This window comes from Tasmannia lanceolata, unplaced genomic scaffold (assembly GCF_043159265.1).
Source record: "Tasmannia lanceolata isolate RefF3 unplaced genomic scaffold, GAP_Taslan_0.1 ptg000016l, whole genome shotgun sequence".
Classification (NCBI taxonomy): Eukaryota; Viridiplantae; Streptophyta; class Magnoliopsida; order Canellales; family Winteraceae; genus Tasmannia; species Tasmannia lanceolata.
The window spans coordinates 4765194-4773575 of NW_027518693.1; the positions used below are offsets into that span (position 1 = coordinate 4765194).

The window sequence follows — 8382 nt, forward strand, 5'->3', positions numbered from 1 at the left end:
TAAGCTTTAAGCTGTTGGAGAAATTGGTAAGTTAATAGTTTTCGTTTAAAATTTTACTAATTTATTCAATAGGTTTTCCTTTCGCTTACATTTTTCCCTTCAATGATTACGATTCTTTACAAAATTTCCTATTTTTCAAAGCAGGTTTCTAGGATTTTTTTTATTTGATGTTCAAGTTGTTCTTCTCTTCTCTTTTCTTTGGATTTTTTCTAGGATTTTTTTATTTGATTTTTTCTAGGATTGTTTAATTTAATATCATTAAACTTGCGCTTCTTTGCACACAGAATTTTGTAATTTATATGCTATTTGTTTATATCATTTTCCTTTTCTTTGCCGCCCATGCATCGCATGGTTAGTCCCACTATTACAACTATATATATGAAAGAGTTAAAGACATATCAAACAAGCATTTTATTTGGTGCTAAAGCGGTGCTTACTGCCACCTATAAGGGGGCGGCCCAATGCACGAGGCTCCCGCTATTCTGGGGTCTGGGGAGGGCTAGATGTGAGTAGCCTTAATCCTGCTTTGTAGAGAGGCCGTTTCTGTGACTCGAACCCGTGACTACCAAGTCACAAAGGAGCAACCTTACTGTCATCTATCTACTTAACAAATTTCCTACAAATGTTGTCAAGGAAAAAACTCAGTACGAAGCTTGGTACAAAATGAAAACTAGGTTTTGTGTATACCAAATTATAATAGACTTGTTATTTTCTCTTGTGAGGTGCGGTTGCACAAAAGAGAAAAGTGTGAGGCAGGGATGATGAAAGGTGAGAAGTGTGGTGGATTATATCATCTAGCTGGGGACACGGTGATTAGTGTTCCTAAGATCTCGATGGTAAGTTGGAAACATAGTGGTAGCGCGTGCACGCGTAGGGTCTCTTTCGCAGTTGGGGCAGAGACTAGTTTCCAGGTTGCAGACGATGGTGAGAGGATGATAATACCTGCATTGAGGAGGATGGATCGAGATCCCTCTCCAAGGTTGACTGGGTGAGTCAACGGGTTGGCAGCTATACATGTGCATTGGCCGTGTTGATCGAATCGGGAGGAGTCAGAACCAAGGTGATTCGAGGGCGTGTAGTTGGTACTTTGAAAGACCAATGGTGGTTTGCGGCAATAGCGGATCGGTGGCGATATCAACGATAAATCTTCAGGTGGCTGGAAAACAAGCCAAGGTGGAGATTGTTAGGAAGTTTCCTTGTTACAAGACACTTTAATAATTTGATTAGGAGTGTCGGTTTGGGTGGGAAGGCTGAAACAAGAACGATATTTCTTCTTTTGGTTTTAGAAACCTAGAGTATAAAAGTCCAAAGACTCTTACGTGAACAGTGAGTCGGCAAGAGCCTTGCCTGTGAGGTGAGAGAGAAAAAAAGAGAGAGAAAGGGAAGAGGAGAGAGAGAGAGAGAGAGAGAGAGAGGGAGGGAGGGTTTCTATTTGTGGTTTCTTCTCGGGTTCCTCTCGGGGTATCTTCTTGGGTTTTCTCTTTGGTTTTTTCTCGGGTTATCTCTTGTGTATGGTCTTGGGTTGAGTGAAGCAAGGAAAGGGTTGTGGGTTTGTGGGTTTGTGATTAATCCATTGTAATCCTTGTATATTGCTTTTCTCATTGTGGAAGATCGTGTTTCTCGCCCGTGGAGTAGGCTTGGCCGAACCACATAAAATCTTGGTGTTCATCTTGTGGCTTGTTTGTTTATTTTATTTTTTTGTTTGATTTGTACGAGATCAGATTGATTTGCTAAGCGGATTTTCTCAACAGGGAGAAGCCAAATGTAAGTCATTTAAAGGTATTTGGTTCCATAGCTTATGTCCATGTTCCTTCTAAAAAACAGTGAAAACGAGATGAAAAGAATATGAAATGCATTTTTCTTTTTTCTTTTTTTTTCTTTTTTTTTAATTAGAATGATACTTGAAATTGGGAGAGTGAAGCGAAAAGATCTTCGTTGCTAGTAATTGTTTGAATCATTATCAAGTCCAAATTCCCCTCCAAGAAAAATGAGAAACCTTTATGATCTTTATTAATCATGTGATTTTGCATATTTTGCCTTGAAACCTACGTGTTTTGAAGATGTATCTTAGATAAAAGAATGAACAGATGCGATTAAGGAAGATATTGAATCAATTGAAATAAACAAAAGTTGAAGATTAGCAGACTTGCCGCCAAATAAAAATGCCATTGGACTAAAATGGAGTTACAAATCCAAATTCAAGAGTACTCGTGACGGAAGGAGAAATCATGCTAGAGCATTGCAATACGGAAGATCAAATCGCAGAAAAGTTTACAAAAGCACTTCTAAAGGAGTTCTGCAAGCTATGTGGCTTACTCGGTGTTGAAGTTTGTTTGGATTAAGGGTGAGTGTTGAAAATAATCCAAACGAATTTGGATTACCAATTGCTATTTTTATATCTTTATTTATTTTAATCACATATATTTAAGGGAGGATGTGAGGTGAAAATATGTTAAGCAAATATTGTTTTCATGCCTCCATAAATGAAAAACGCTCTTAAAATCGTATTTTTAACTTATTCCAATGTGTATTGCTTTCATATTGAAAAGAGAATGTATTTCTTCAACTTCTTTCTCGATCCTTGTTTTCTTTGGTTGCAAAATATTAAAGCAGAAAAAAGCCCAACACAATCAAGGATGTCAAAAAAAAAGAAAAAGAGCTTGTATGATTATCCTTATGAGGCAAACAAATCATATTCATCGAGTGATCTACTTTTGGAGGAACAAAACTTGGCTCCACAACAGTTTGGAGGAACTTCCTCCAACCCCTCTAATAGCAAGGGGTGTGGAAATATAAAAAAAACTTGGCTCCAGATGGGTTTGGAGGAACTTCCTCCAACCCCTCTAATAGCAAGGGTGTGGAAATATCAATTCCTCCAAACTGTTCTGGAGCCAAAGTTTTTTTCCTTTTTTTTGAGCAAGTGCTTGAAAATGGATGGTCCAAAACTATATAAAAGAAGGGAAATGATGTCCCCCCTCTGACGGATAAAATCCCCCCTTTAACGTTATTCGTTAAGGTTTAAAGGCAGAGAAAAAAAAAACGTTAAAGGGAGTGAATTTATCCTCAAGCAGTGAACCCTTAGCACAGAAACCGTAGAAGGGAAGGATTTTATCCGTTTAGGGGGGGGGGGGGGGGGGGGGGGGGGGGGGGGTTTGGGCGGGTGTTCATGAAACATTTCATCATATTCTTAAAAACGGATACAGAAGCGCGCAACGTTCCATCACATTCAAACGTCAAAAACACAATTAGTCGAATAATTAGTACTTACTAATGCTTGCTTGATCGAGTTTTTAGGCTATTTTAAAATCTAGGTAGGACATAAAAAATAGAGGGTTTAGATAACCGAAAATGAAGAACACTATGTCATGAGAGAGAGAGAGAGAGAGAGAAGCATTCAAATTCTCTCTTCCTAGAAGGAAGTTGATATTTTTTTTTTTTGAAGAGGCAACAGAATAGAATATGTATATATAGATATGTATAAACAGAACCGAGATGGTCCCGAAGGAAGTTGATATTCTCATTCACATTTTCTATTTCTAGAAGGTAATTTATATTCCCATCTTTAGGCTGTCAGCGCGCAAAATAAGGGGTATCGGTGATTGGTTGCCCCTATATTAAATTTAAAATAGAACGTTCTTAGAAGGGAAATTGAATTTGCACCACCTTGTTTTGATGATGACACTCTTCTCTCATACAAGATAACAACACACGCTCTGCCAACATGAATGTATTTGTTTGCCTCATCATAAGTGCACCTTAGTCGTTAAAACTGAGTTTCCCTCAGCTTCAAAAACTTGAGGAACGGTCTCCTTCTTTGTGCACGAAAAGTCTTATTTACGTAGTGAAAGCAGAAATTTTGTTTTTACACGTACAAATTATTCAAAGAAATGATAAACAAATGTTGCCTTGGAATAACATGGACGACCTTGACTCGCACACCACCATTGATTTTTTTTTTATTATTTAATTTTCCCATTTCTTCCTCCCCTAGAGTTATCAATATAAATAGGGGCTAAGCTCTTTTGTACAATCAACTTCAATTTGCTGCCTTTTGCTCTTTGAACAATTTCCTCGTTTTACCCTTTACAAAAAAAATGACTTCAGATCCTTCACAAGCCCTAATCTTCTCCATTGCGATTGTTGCGTTATCTTGGATCGCATGGATGATCAAGAAATCGAGAAAGGGGAACACATCACCTTTGCCTCCGGGTCCACGTGGGTTACCATTGATCGGTAACCTTCCGTTTCTCGAACCCGAGCTCCATCGATATTATGCCAAATTATCTGCCATCTATGGCCCCATCTTCAAGCTCCGACTCGGCAATAAGCTCTGTGTTGTATTAAGCTCCCCATCCATGGCGAAGGAGGTCCTCAAAGACCATGACACCACTTTCGCCAACCATGACATGCAAGCTGCGGCACTTCTTACCGCGACTTACGGTGGGTCCGACATTGTGTTGAGTCCCTATGGTCCAGAATGGCGCATGCTCCGCAGGGTTTGCATCCAAGAGCTTCTCAATACTGCTAGCCTTGACGCCGGTCGAGTCCATAGACGACTACGGGTTCATCAGACCTTGAGCGAAGTGTATGCCAAAATTGAAACCCCGGTTGATGTTGGTGAGAAGATAACTCAAACAATCTTCAACACCATGACGAGTACCCTATGGGGTGGCACACTCAAGGGGAATGAAGAGACTAGTGTCGCGTCGGAGTTTCGGCATGTCATGTTGGAAATCGGGGAGCTGATTTCACAACCCAATATTTCTGATCTATTTCCTCTTCTAGCGCGGTTTGATATACAAGGCGTCCAACGTAAAGCAAAGAACCTCATGTCATGGTTCGATAGGATATTCGAATCTATCCTAAATCAACGGATGAAAATGAACGCAGAGGTAGGAGAGGCAAATCACGACAGTAGCCTGAAGCAAAACAAGGATTTCCTCGATATCCTTTTGAACCTTAAGAATAAAGAGGACCCCAAAACACCATTGACAATGATACACATCAAGGCCTTGTTGCTGGTAATTTTCTATACTTATTCTATGATTATTTAAGTCTTGTTTGTTTCGGATTTTAGAATCAGTGTTGAGTCCCAACGGATTCAAGGCAAAATTGTGCATTTAATTTGTTAGTTTTAGAATCGATTTTAGACTCAATACATAGTACATCCCAAGCGAAGAACACGCTGTTGTGATGTAGAATTGATGTGAGTACAAAATGTTTCTACACCTCGGAACAAACATTCAATTTTTGTAAGAATCGGTTTTAGACTAAAAATCGATTCTCAAAATCCAAAATAATAGTGTTTTTGCGTCTTAGGCATTCATACAATTTCTGGCCATACATTAAGACTAATGTTTGTTTGATTTGTGGGTGCAGGACATGGTAGCTGGGGGGGTCGACACAACATCAACCACATTAGAGTGGGCCATGGCTGAGATGATGCACAAACCCGAGATAATGAAGAAAGCTCAAGCAGAATTAGAATCAGTAGTGGGGAAGGATAAAATTCTAGAAGATTACCATTGTGCTGAGTTGCATTATTTAGAAGCAGTGGTGAAAGAAGCACTACGTTTGCACCCGCCCAATGTTTTCTTGATCCCTCACAGTGCAATTGAATCATGCGTGGTGGGTGGATACACCATCCCAAAAAACACTGCCATCTTTGTGAACTTATGGGAGATACAGAGAGACCCTTCTCTTTGGAACAATCCCTCAGAGTTCATTCCTGAGAGGTTCTTGAGTAGTGCCACTGCAGGTAATAAATGGGATTATAGGGGCAACGATTTTCGTTATTTTCCATTTGGGTCAGGGAGAAGGATATGTCCAGGGATCTCTTTGGCTGAGAGGTCTCTGAAATATGTATTGGGTTCTCTTTTGCATTCATTCGACTGGAAATTACCAGTGGGAACCAAGATCGATCTTTCGGATAAGTTTGGCCAGGTGATAAAGATAGCAAACCCCGTTGTTGCTATACCCACGCCACGATTATCGAACCCAAAACTCTATGACCTACTCTTGAAAGAAGAACCATGATTATATTAATCCAGAAATGGGCTCTATTATGTATTGAACTATGATTGTTGTCTTGGGGTAATTCCTGTTGTACTCTTGTATTGTTTCAGTTTATTTCAATTAATAAATTTATTTCTTTAATTATCAATAAAAGTCATAGAAATATAGAATCATTTAGCTTTTCCATTCAAAGAATTTTTGTGCCCCTTGTACTTTTATTATCATTTAATTATTTTACTTGACACATGTTAATTAGTAATTATCTATATAAAATTTATGTCTCCACTCAATCCTCTGTTGCACAATCATTGGAGAGAGAGAGAGAGAGAGAGAGAGAGAGAAGAAGAAGAAGAAGAAGATTAGCTGCCAAGTTATTATTTTCATTTCTCTTTTTTGTTAGGTGAGTTGGGATTGAACCTTTTTTTTTTTTTTGATTGGTAAAAAATTAGAGGGGTGCAACACGAGAACTTCCCAGGAGGTCACCCATCCTAGTACTACTCTCGCCCAAGCACGCTTATGTTCGAAGCTATGATGGGATCCAGTGCATTTGTGCTGGTATGACCTGAAGAACAAAGCCTTCACCACTGAGCTGGAGACACAATTAATCTTGTTTATTTACATACCAAACAAGAATTTTATTGTCATATTATTTGATAGAGATATCTTTTAATACAAGCACTGTTTTAGTTACAAAAAAATGATCACATATGACATGGACCATTACCATGTGTATGGTGATTTGAGTCCATGAATAATTTTGGCCGTCACAAATCCGGCAATTTCCCTTGTCCACACTCCCATAGGATAATTCAAGACCTTTGATCAATCATGGCAGTAGAGAAATCCTTTAGGATGTCTTCAGGTGACTGATTTTTGCTTTCTTTAATGTTGCAATAAAATCCTTGTTCTATTTTAAGAAATATTTTCTAAGACTATTCATTAAGGAAAATGACAATGTATGACATGAACCCACTTCAACGTCGATAATAGAGTCCATGAATAATATTACCCATCAGAAGTTGACGGAGTCTTCGAAGCATGGAAATAAGAAATGCCAGAAAAAAAAAGGATTACAGAGTTACTAGTGCAAATAATTAAAGAAGAAAAAAGGACGAAGGGCAAGCATTGATCATTCATTCTTGATTAAATTAGAAAAGTAAATAAGATTCCCAATTACAATCCTCATCATCTTATTTATACTAGAAATTAGGAGATAAAGAAAAGATAAAAAATAGAAAGATAACAACAATATAAAGAAATCAACTTGATTGGAAGTAATCAATATGATTGGAGATGACTCAATATCGGTGAATGCAAATCTTGGCTTGAATCTGCATGAATAGACATGAATCTACGCGAATCTGCGTGAACAGAGCCAAGCCAAAAGAAGAACAGGGTTATTAGTAAAAGAGAGTAAAGGCATTGAAGTTTGGAATACACTAGAGAGGGGAATATGAAAGAAAAAAGCTTAAGGAAAGAGAGGAGAAGAAGAAGAAGAAATGTCGTCACTGCAGCTTTAATTAGCATCACGTAGTTCGATGTATCAGATTTTTGCAAGTAGAAAATGATGGGATTCGGTGGTCGGAATTAAAAAGTTACGAAAATAAGAAAAAAAGAAACATAGCAAAGACAGCAGTAAGGTTACTCTCGTTTGACGTGAAACCACCAAAATGCCACACCTTTTTCAAGGTTATCAAAAGTTTATAAAAACTAATTATGAAAATGCCAAAGAACCCATATTAGATCCTGACAGAAATCAATTAACTAATTTATTTTTCTGACTCCTCATTGCATGCCATGGTGCACCCAGTTTTAAATAATTACAAAAACTCAACGGGGCCACCCCATGGAGATGCTAAAAATGCATCTACACAACAAGAAAGAGAGTTCACTTATATAGCCCAGAAACTCTCTCCCTTTCCAATGTGGGATCTTACACCCTTGTAATAGACCAACCTACTCAAGGTAGTTACTTTGTTAACACCAGCTCTTGAACAACATAAACCCGGAGGAGTATTGAGCCAAATCACCACTAGATTATACGTATCCATGGCTTTTTCTGTTCTTTGCCATCTTGGGGTGTGTTTATATTTTAAGGGAAACACAAGTGCGCATATACCACCATGCATATTACTGAGAAATATAATTTAAACACTCTCTACACTCAAGGGATGCACATAATGATCATGAGTGTTGAGAAAATCTGCAGGGCAAAGCAATCCGATCGTGCACAAATTTAACGGAAAAGTAAAAGTAATAAATCAAGCCACAAGATGTACATCAAGATTTTAAGTGGTTCGGCAAAGCCTACTCCACGGGCGAGAAACACGATCTTCCACTATGAGAAAAACAATATACGAGCATTAC

At 38.3% G+C, this 8382-nt stretch overlaps 2 pseudogenes; one reads left to right on the forward strand and one right to left on the reverse strand.

Annotated features, from left to right (window-relative positions):
• The first annotated feature begins 4094 nt into the window (after positions 1 to 4094).
• On the forward strand, positions 4095 to 6036 carry LOC143848905 (cytochrome P450 monooxygenase 76AD131 pseudogene; annotated as a pseudogene).
• A 430-nt stretch (positions 6037 to 6466) lies between these two features.
• Positions 6467 to 6584, reverse strand: LOC143849204 (5S ribosomal RNA; annotated as a pseudogene).
• Between the last annotated feature and the right edge of the window lie 1798 nt (positions 6585 to 8382).